The sequence below is a fragment of the Mirounga leonina genome, unplaced genomic scaffold (genome assembly GCF_011800145.1).
Source record: "Mirounga leonina isolate KUSES-001 unplaced genomic scaffold, KU_Mleo_1.0 Mir_53, whole genome shotgun sequence".
NCBI classification, from domain to species: domain Eukaryota; kingdom Metazoa; phylum Chordata; class Mammalia; order Carnivora; family Phocidae; genus Mirounga; species Mirounga leonina.
In genome coordinates, this window is record NW_023270807.1 from 52,349,901 (window position 1) to 52,358,702 (window position 8,802).

Consider the following 8,802-nt stretch of genomic DNA (forward strand, 5'->3'; position numbering starts at 1 on the left):
AAACATCTCAAAGATTTTAAGTAATGGTGGACAAATTTAAATGTCTACTTTGCTGAATAGATTTACAAGACAAAATTTACACAATGCATCCCTGTGAAACTACAACTGCTATAATTTGCTTGATAATAAGTTAAAGGCATCATTAATTTAATTAATTATGTCTGACCTCATTCCCAAAGCAGATATGTGATAAACATGATCCCTAGAGTATTGTTTTTATCTTTTATCAAAAATTTTAAAGAACTTAAAAGGATTTTTACAATTAACACATGACTATATTTAAAATACTATAATTATTACCAAATAAAACATAGTTTGAAATTGATCTTTTCTATTGAAATGATCACATTAAGAATATATGTATTTAGGCTCTCTGCTCCTCCCCATTGGACCAACAGCTGCATCTTCTGGTGTAGTACCAGTCACGGTCCCCAAGACACAATGGATAAGGTGGGAGTAAACGAATTTGACAGTATTGGGTGCCTGATCACCAGGGCTACTTTTAACTCTGGCAAAGTGGATATTGTTGCCATCAGTGATCCCTTTATTGACCTCAATGACATGGTCTACGTGTTTCAGTATGATTCCATTCATGGCAAATTCAATGGCACAGTCAAGGCTGAGAATTCAGCACAAGCTGAGTATGTTGTGGAGTCCACTAGGGTCTTCACCAACATGTAGAAGGCTGGGGTTCATGTGAAAGGTGAAGCCAAGAGGGTCATAATCTCTGCTCCTTCTGCTGATGCCACATTTGTGATGGGCGTGAACCATGATAAATATGACAACTCTTTCAAGATTGTCAGCAGTGCCTCCTGAACCACCAAGTGCTTGATCCCTCTGGCCAAGGTCATCCATGACAACTTCGGCATTGTGGAGGGACTCATGACCACAGTCCATGCCATCACTGCCACCCAGAAGACCATGGACAGCCCCTCTGGGAAACTATGACATAATGGCCAAGGGGCTTCCCAGAACATCATGCCTTCTTCTACTGGCACTGCCAAGTCTGAATGGGAAGCTCATTGGAATGGCCTTCCATGTCCCTAGCCCCAATATGTCAGTTGTGGATCCGACCCACCTCTTGGAGAAAGCTACCAAATACAATGACTGCCTGCTTCACTACATTCTTGATGTCATTGTATTTGGTAGCTTTCTCCAGGAGGTGGGTCGGATCCACAACTGACATATTGGGGCTAGGGACACGGAAGGCCATACCAATGAGCTTCCCATTCAGACTCGGCAGTGCCAGTAGAAGCAGGCATCAGAGGGCCCCCCATGGACATCCTAGGCTCCACTGAGGACCAGGTTGTCTCTTGTGACTTTAACAATGATATCCACTCTTCCACTGTTGCTGCTGGGGCTGGCATTACCCTCAATGACCACTTTGTCAAGCTCATTTTCTAATAAGACAATGAATCTGGCTATAGCAATCAAGTGGTGGACCTTATGGTCCACATGGCCTCCAAGGAGTAAGAGCCCCTGGACGACTAGCCCTAGTAAGAGCAAGAGGAAGAGAGAGTCCTTCAGTTGCTAGGGGAGTCCTTGCCTCAACTCATCCCCCAACACACTGAGTATCTCCCAACCTCTATACAGTTTCCATCCCAGACTCCCTGAAGAAGGGGAGGGGTTTGGGGAGCCTTATCTTTTCATGTACCATCAATAAAGTATACCATAACCCCCCAAAGGAATATATGTATTTAGATTCCACATATAAATAAATTTCGCTTAGTATAACATTCTCCAAATTCATCCATGGATGGCAGGATTTCCTCTTTTTTAAAGCTGAATAATATTCAGCTTATATATATGTATTAAAGTTGAATATACATGTATAATCATATATATAAAATCACATTTTCTTTCTTTATCTGTCAATGGATACTTAGGTTATTTCCATAACTTGGCTATTGTGAATAGTGCTGCAATTTACATGGGAGTGGAACTATGTCTTTGATATAATGATTTTGTTTCCCTTGGATATATACTCAAAAGTGGGAGTACTTGGGGCGCCTGGGTGGCTCAGATGGTTAAGCGTCTGCCTTCGGCTCAGGTCATGATCCCAGGGTCCTGGGATCGAGTCCCGCATCGGGCTCTCTGCTCCTTGGGAGCCTGCTTCTCCCTCTGCCTCTCTCTCTCTGTCTCTCATGAATAAATAAATAAAAATCTTAAAAAAAAAAAAGTGGGAGTTCTTGGTTATATGGTAGTTCTATTTTTAATTTCTTGAGGAACCTCCATACTGTTTTCCATAATGGCTGTGCCAGTTTACAATCCCACCAACAGTGTACAAGGGTTTGCTTTTGTCAATATCCTCACCAGCGTTTATCTCTTATCTTTACAAAAATAGACTTCTTGGGGCACCTGGGTGGTGCAGTCAGTTAAGTATCTGACTCTTGGTTTTGGCTCAGGTCATGATCTTGGGGTGGTGGGAGCCTGTTGGGCTCCACACTCAGAGAGGAGTCTGCTTGAGACTCTCCCCCCTTCTCCTTCTGCCACTCCCATCTCAACTAAATAAATACATCTTTCAATAATAGACTTCTTAACAGCTGTGAATTGGCATCTCATTGTGTTTTGATTTGCACTACCCTGATGATTATTGATGTGGAGCACCTTTTCATGTACCTACTGGGCATTGGTATGTTTTTGGAAAATTACCTGGCTAGGCCTTTTGCCATTTGGGGGGGTTGTTTTTGTTTTTTGCAGTTGAGTTGTATGAGTCCCTGTCTGTATTTATTCCAGCAATGCTACTACTGATCCATGTATTTTTGGAACCTATTTTATAATAGACTTCAGAAAATGTATTACCTTACTTTAGAAAATCCATTATATAATAACAGCTCAAAGGCCAATATTTCCTGTCCAATGCCTTCCCAATTTATTCAGCTTAGGGTTTTTGTTGTTGTTGTTTGTTTCCCTTCCATATCTGCTTAGCCATTATTTGTTCTATTTTAGAGATATTATTTTGATTAAAGCTGCTTGATTCTATGTATCAGGAAGATAAAGTATTTGCTATGCTTTAAATTAGGAATCTCCTCCAAATCCATCATAAATCTGACTTAGTTTCATTTGTATGTTTCCAGCCCACTCAAGGGCAATATGTGAAGCAAGTCAATATCATGCGTGTAATTGACTGATTGCTGTTAATTTGAAATATGTGAATTTGAGAACTGCCTTTATACATATTCATTAACATGCCATCCTTCACTCGAAATGATCAAGCTCTTGGCACATCACTAATAAGATATTTGTTTTGTGTTGTTTTTTAGTGGTCATGATGAATTTGGGCTGATCCATTCCACACGCTGCTGTTTTTTCCTGTGACTAATAGACTATATCTGGCATGGCAGGCTTATAGCTATTATCCTCTGCCTTAAAGGAGGACCAAAATATGGTGATATGATTACTACGTTGGCTTTATTTACTAGAGCCAAAGAATCATAAATGTATTATAAAACTATTACCCAGTCAAAAGTTAGAGTTCTAGAATTTCCTAGTCAAAAGTTGGGTAACTTTTTAACCAAGACAAAAATAAAATTCACAGAAACTTTATTGGCATTCTATATACTATCAGTATTATAGGAAGTAACTTGTAATTAATGACATCAAATTAAAATGACAATAAAATAAGGGCTAATGTGGAAAAATAACTGTGTCAAAATGTAACATTGTTTGTAGTGGTTATGAAGCTGTTGTTTCTCAGCTTCAACACCCTTGTCTCTCCCTCTTTCACACTCTTTTTTATGTAAGCTGGGGCTTCAATTCTCCCTCATCAAGAGAGACATACAAGGAAGAAAGTATGGTAGGAAAAGAGGAGAAAGCGCTTTCTCTTGTCCTTTTGCTTCTTGGCTCTCCTAGCCCAAGAATGTCTCTTTACCCCTGCAGCTGTTCCTTCCAGTCCCCTGCTTCCCTGGGTGCTCCAAAACCAAGTGCAGTCAACTCTCACCACCAAGTAGAGCCAAGTCGGACCTACTTCCCAAAGGACTAGATACTGAGCTGTGTCTGGGAGGCTCTCCTCCTCTATGATTCTGGATTCTAACTTCCCCTTTGTTTCTCCTTCCAGATGGGTAGCATCTCCTTCCTGCAGTTATTGCTACTTTGTTATTTCAATATTTATTATCACTTTTTCAATTTTCCAAACATCTGTTTACCCAAACTTTTATCATAGCAAATTCTGTCTGTTAAAAGAGTTAATAATGAGAGTCTATTTTCCTGAAACTTCTGGTAGACTATCATAAGAGAAAGTTAATTTTCCTGGATATTAGCTAATTTTAACTAAAAAAAAAAAAAGAGTGAAAGTTTTCAATCCATAGTGTAACTTTGAAATATCAATCAACAGTTAACTGTTGTCTGTTTATACCAATTACTTTCTTCTTTCATTACAAGATTAAATATATATATAAAGTGTGAGAACTTAAATGATTATGGTAAGTTCTGACATTGTTTTTGTTTTTGATCTGATCTGTGACCTTTGGGGAAATTATCTCCCCTCACCCCCAAATACACAATAAGCTACAGCACAGAAGCACATTTCCCCTAATTTCAGAAGTAGACTAGTTAGATTCCCTTTTCCACAAAGGTTAATCACAAGTGCAGACACACATAATTTGGGTTGAATCACCCAAAAGCAATGTCTAAGAGAGATGATGAAATGCATTTCAGCATTTAATATCCATGGTTTCTGTCCATGGGCCTGATTCTTTCCTTCTTCCTTTTGTCCTGGGAGCTACCAAACACTTTTCGTTTGTTTTAGTAAATATGTTTGATTTCTTACTATATACAACAATTTTGCTTAGATATTGCCTTATAGATGTCTGCTTTCCCATAAACGTTTCTCAGCTAACTTCTTTGATTAACTAGACAAAGATTTCTTTTTCTCAATTTTTTAAAACATGCAATTAGAGAATCATATCTGCTGTAATATTTTTATGCATTCACATAATATTTTATGAACTATTTTAATATAAACTTTAAGAATAGAATTGGCACTCTATAATTGCCAAAGTGTAGTGTTAATTCTATTTAGGAAGTTGGCCTAGATAATATTTTTGAAGCTTATTTTTATTCAATAACAAAATACATTATACGGAGATAAAATTGATTTATTTTTTAAAGCATTTTCTTTGTAAGTAATCTCTACACCCAATATGGGGCTTGAACATACAACCCCGAGATTAAGAGGGGCATACTCTAAAGACTGAGCCAGCCAGGCATTCCCTGGAACCAAAATTTAAATAATGACTTAAGTTCTCCTACATTATCAACACTCACAGAATTTACTGGTGTCCCATTAATTTTATTTGTTAACACCTTTATTTAGCAAATATTTATTGGGTTTGTCCCATATGCTAGGCCCTGTGACATGTATTAGGGGATGAAGAGTAAAAAAGAATTCTGTTATTAAGGAGATGCCATTTTAGTGGGAGAGATGAACAACTACAGAAATATGATACAACATAACAAAATGTATTATAACAGTCAGTACAGGATGCTATAGAGACATAGATGAGTGGCATCCAGTATGCCTAGGAATAAAGACAAAGCTTATAAGAAAATGTGATAAAAGAATAAGAGGGGTGCCTGAGTGGCAGAGTCAGTTAAACATATGACTCTTGGTTTCAGCTCAGGTCATGATTTTCCAGGTCACGAGATAGAGCCCTGCATTGGGCTCCAAGCTCAGTAGAGAGTCTGCTTGTCCCTCTCCTTCTGCTCCACCTTACCCACTCCCCGCTCACACACGCGTACTCTCTCTCATCTCTTTTAAATAAATAAATAAAATCTTAAAAAAAAATAAAAAAGAAGAAAGGAAAATTAACCCAAAGAAAAAACAAAATTTCTCAAATTTTGCTTTTTGAGGACACCTGTGTGGCTCAGTTGGTTAAGCAACTGCCTTCGGTTCAGGTCCTGATCCCAGGGTCCTGGGCTAGAGCCCCCCATCAAGCTCCCTGCTCAGTGGGGAGTCTGCTTCTTCCTCTCCCTCTGCCCCTTCCCCCTGCTCATGCTCTTTCTCTCTCTCTCTTGCCCACTCTCATAAATAAATAAATATAAATAAATAAATATATACACACATATATATATAATTTGCTTTTTTAGAACAAAGGATTTATGAGAGGAAATACATGAGATCGGAAAACAGCCAGAATCCATTGATCCTTGTGTGCCATGCTAAACTTAATTTTTTGCTTGATATCATTTTGAAGAATGAAACTATGATTGCGTTAATCAAAAACCACCTACTATTTATTTCCCATTGTGGAACAAGGTAAATGACTTATAATAACCCCTCCTTTGATTAAAAAGTATTCAACAATAAGTAATTAGCAGTAATTTACACATTGTAAATGCAGTACTAAATAACCTTTGCCCTAAAATGTCACTAAGGTTGTGATCCTTTAATATAAATTTATTTGACAACCAGTAGTAATTTTGTACATATGGAAATCAACTGATAACTAATTGGGGGTATATATCATTAGAAAGATGAATAATGATTTATATTTTAGATGCTACAAGATGTGCTGAGTAGTCACAACTCAGTTATGTAGAGTATGGATATTTATCTCATTTTATTATAGTAATTGCTACCAACATTTAAGTCTTAAAAGCATTGAGCAGTAGGTAACTTGCCAATAATATCTTGCAATAAGAATATCCCAGTTTAACCCAATAATCATTGAAACACTTCTAGTTTAAAACCTACTATGAAAGGCTGAAGTTTGTAATGGTTTTTGTTCTCAGTTGAAAGTTGCTTCCACAGGGATCCATGCCCTTTTTACTAAACATTCTGAGTGGGGGTAGAGGCTACCCTCTAACCCAGTAGATCCTTCTGATTATCATTTACTATGTTTAACCTTTAGTAATAAACACTATTTTTTTTTAGTGAATTTTAAGTGTCAATTCTAAGTGCACTCTCTCTCTCATTTCTTTCTCTCATTTCTATCTCTAGCTGTATATCTTTATCTCTTGTTTATTTCCTTTGCCAGACAAGTGTTGACTTCACCCAATGTTAGTTTTTAGCAATAGAGACAGAAGGATTCTATATTTTCATCAATAAGGAATGAGAACTTGCTTATTTCGACCAAAATCCTGGAGAAAATTTTTCTCTGGTCTCTTATTGGCCCAAATAGTTTGAGGCCTATCAAACTGGTAACCAGTTACTGGTAAAGATGATGAATTTAGGCTACCATAATGAATTTAGGCTAATCATGTAAGGGGGGAATGAATAGTGGGTATCAATCACAAAATCCATTATAAACAAAACACATTTTATTTAAATGAAGTTCACATGCTCAGAGTTAGACTAATCATAACTCTTGGCTTATGGCACACTCTCATTATTAGTCCATGAATCACCTATTTATGATGTATATGGGATGGATAGATAAATAGAGATAGAGATGGAGAGAAAGAAAAGGGAAGAGGGGAGAGAATATTTTTATTCTGAAAATTTAAAAAAAAGTTTTATGAATTCAGAATAATTTAGAACTGAGAAGTTTAAGCTCTAGCTTTGGGACCTAGGGCAAGATACTTACAAACTAATAATAGAAGCTAATTCAAGGAGTTCTTATGAGAATTGAATGAGATAATTCACTTAAAACCATAATCCATTATCTCACCACCCAGACTTAATCATGGTATATTATTTGTGGTCGTCTGTTTTCTCTGCTCCGAAACATACATAGTGAAAACTAAGTTTCCTTTTGGTGTGCTAGATCTCAGAGCACGTTCTCAGAAACTGTGAAAAACTGTAATTAGCGATTTGAGCATATGCGAAAACCCAATGTCCATCTCAGTTCTTGGCTAAAATAGCTTCCCCAAATCTGTTTTCTATTGTTGTACACCATTGCCCTCTACCTTTCTCTTTTGCATTTGTCTTTCCACCCTTCCTGTTTTTCTCCTGTTTCAGTCCTCAGCAACTCTCTAATTATCCAAGGCCCCACTCATCCAGAGTACTCTACTCACAATGAAAATGCCCTAATCTTATTACATTATTCCTTGACTCTATTCCTACTAGCCTTGTAGAGACAGAGAATGAAAATGAATGTGCGTGTTGAAGCACAGAGCTACATTTCCAAATGTTGGTTAAGGCCCAATTGAAAAGGTACCTTCAAACATCATTGGTGATGGAGTTAACTGATTGGAACTTGCATAAAGCTATTTGCTAATATGCATCAAAAATCTTAATTAAGTAGTTCAATTAATATTTAAAAAACACCTATTGTCAACCAAGAAATGTCCTAGATATGGTGAAATAGATAAAAACAAAAGTGACAAAACCCTGGCTTTTCCAAGTGACATTGCATTGTGGGTGAAAAACAAACAAACAAACAAAAAAACCAATGATTTAAAAACCTAATAGTCTGGATGGTAATAAGAGCTATAAAGAAAAACAAAACAGGGCAAAGCAAAATTGAATATTAGGATAGAGAGTGCCATGTTGCAAATGGTGTTTACTGAGGGCATCTCAGATGAGTATCACATGAGCAGAGACCTGAAAGAAGGGAGGGGATGGGCCATATTGCTATATGGGGGAAGAGCAATCCAGATAGATGGAATAGTGTTTAAAAAGCACTTAGGGAAGGAGCATGCTGACATGTTTGAAGTAAAACAAGGAGGCTGATATGGGTGGCAGTGAGTGGGTTGGGAGAAAGAGGAAGATGGAGTACAGCTTTAGAAGACATGATAAGGACTTTTATTCAATGAAACAAATAAATTTTAACCATATCCTTCTGGTTGCCATGTGGATAATGCAAGAGGGGAAGGGTATAATACACGTAAGACATGGTGCAGGTCTAAAATACGGTTGCA

The 8,802-nt window shown here is 37.3% G+C and overlaps 1 pseudogene; it reads left to right on the forward strand.

Moving 5' to 3' along the window:
* Positions 1-441: 441 nt before the first annotated feature.
* Positions 442-1,473, forward strand: LOC118001108 (annotated as a pseudogene).
* Positions 1,474-8,802: the final 7,329 nt, after the last annotated feature.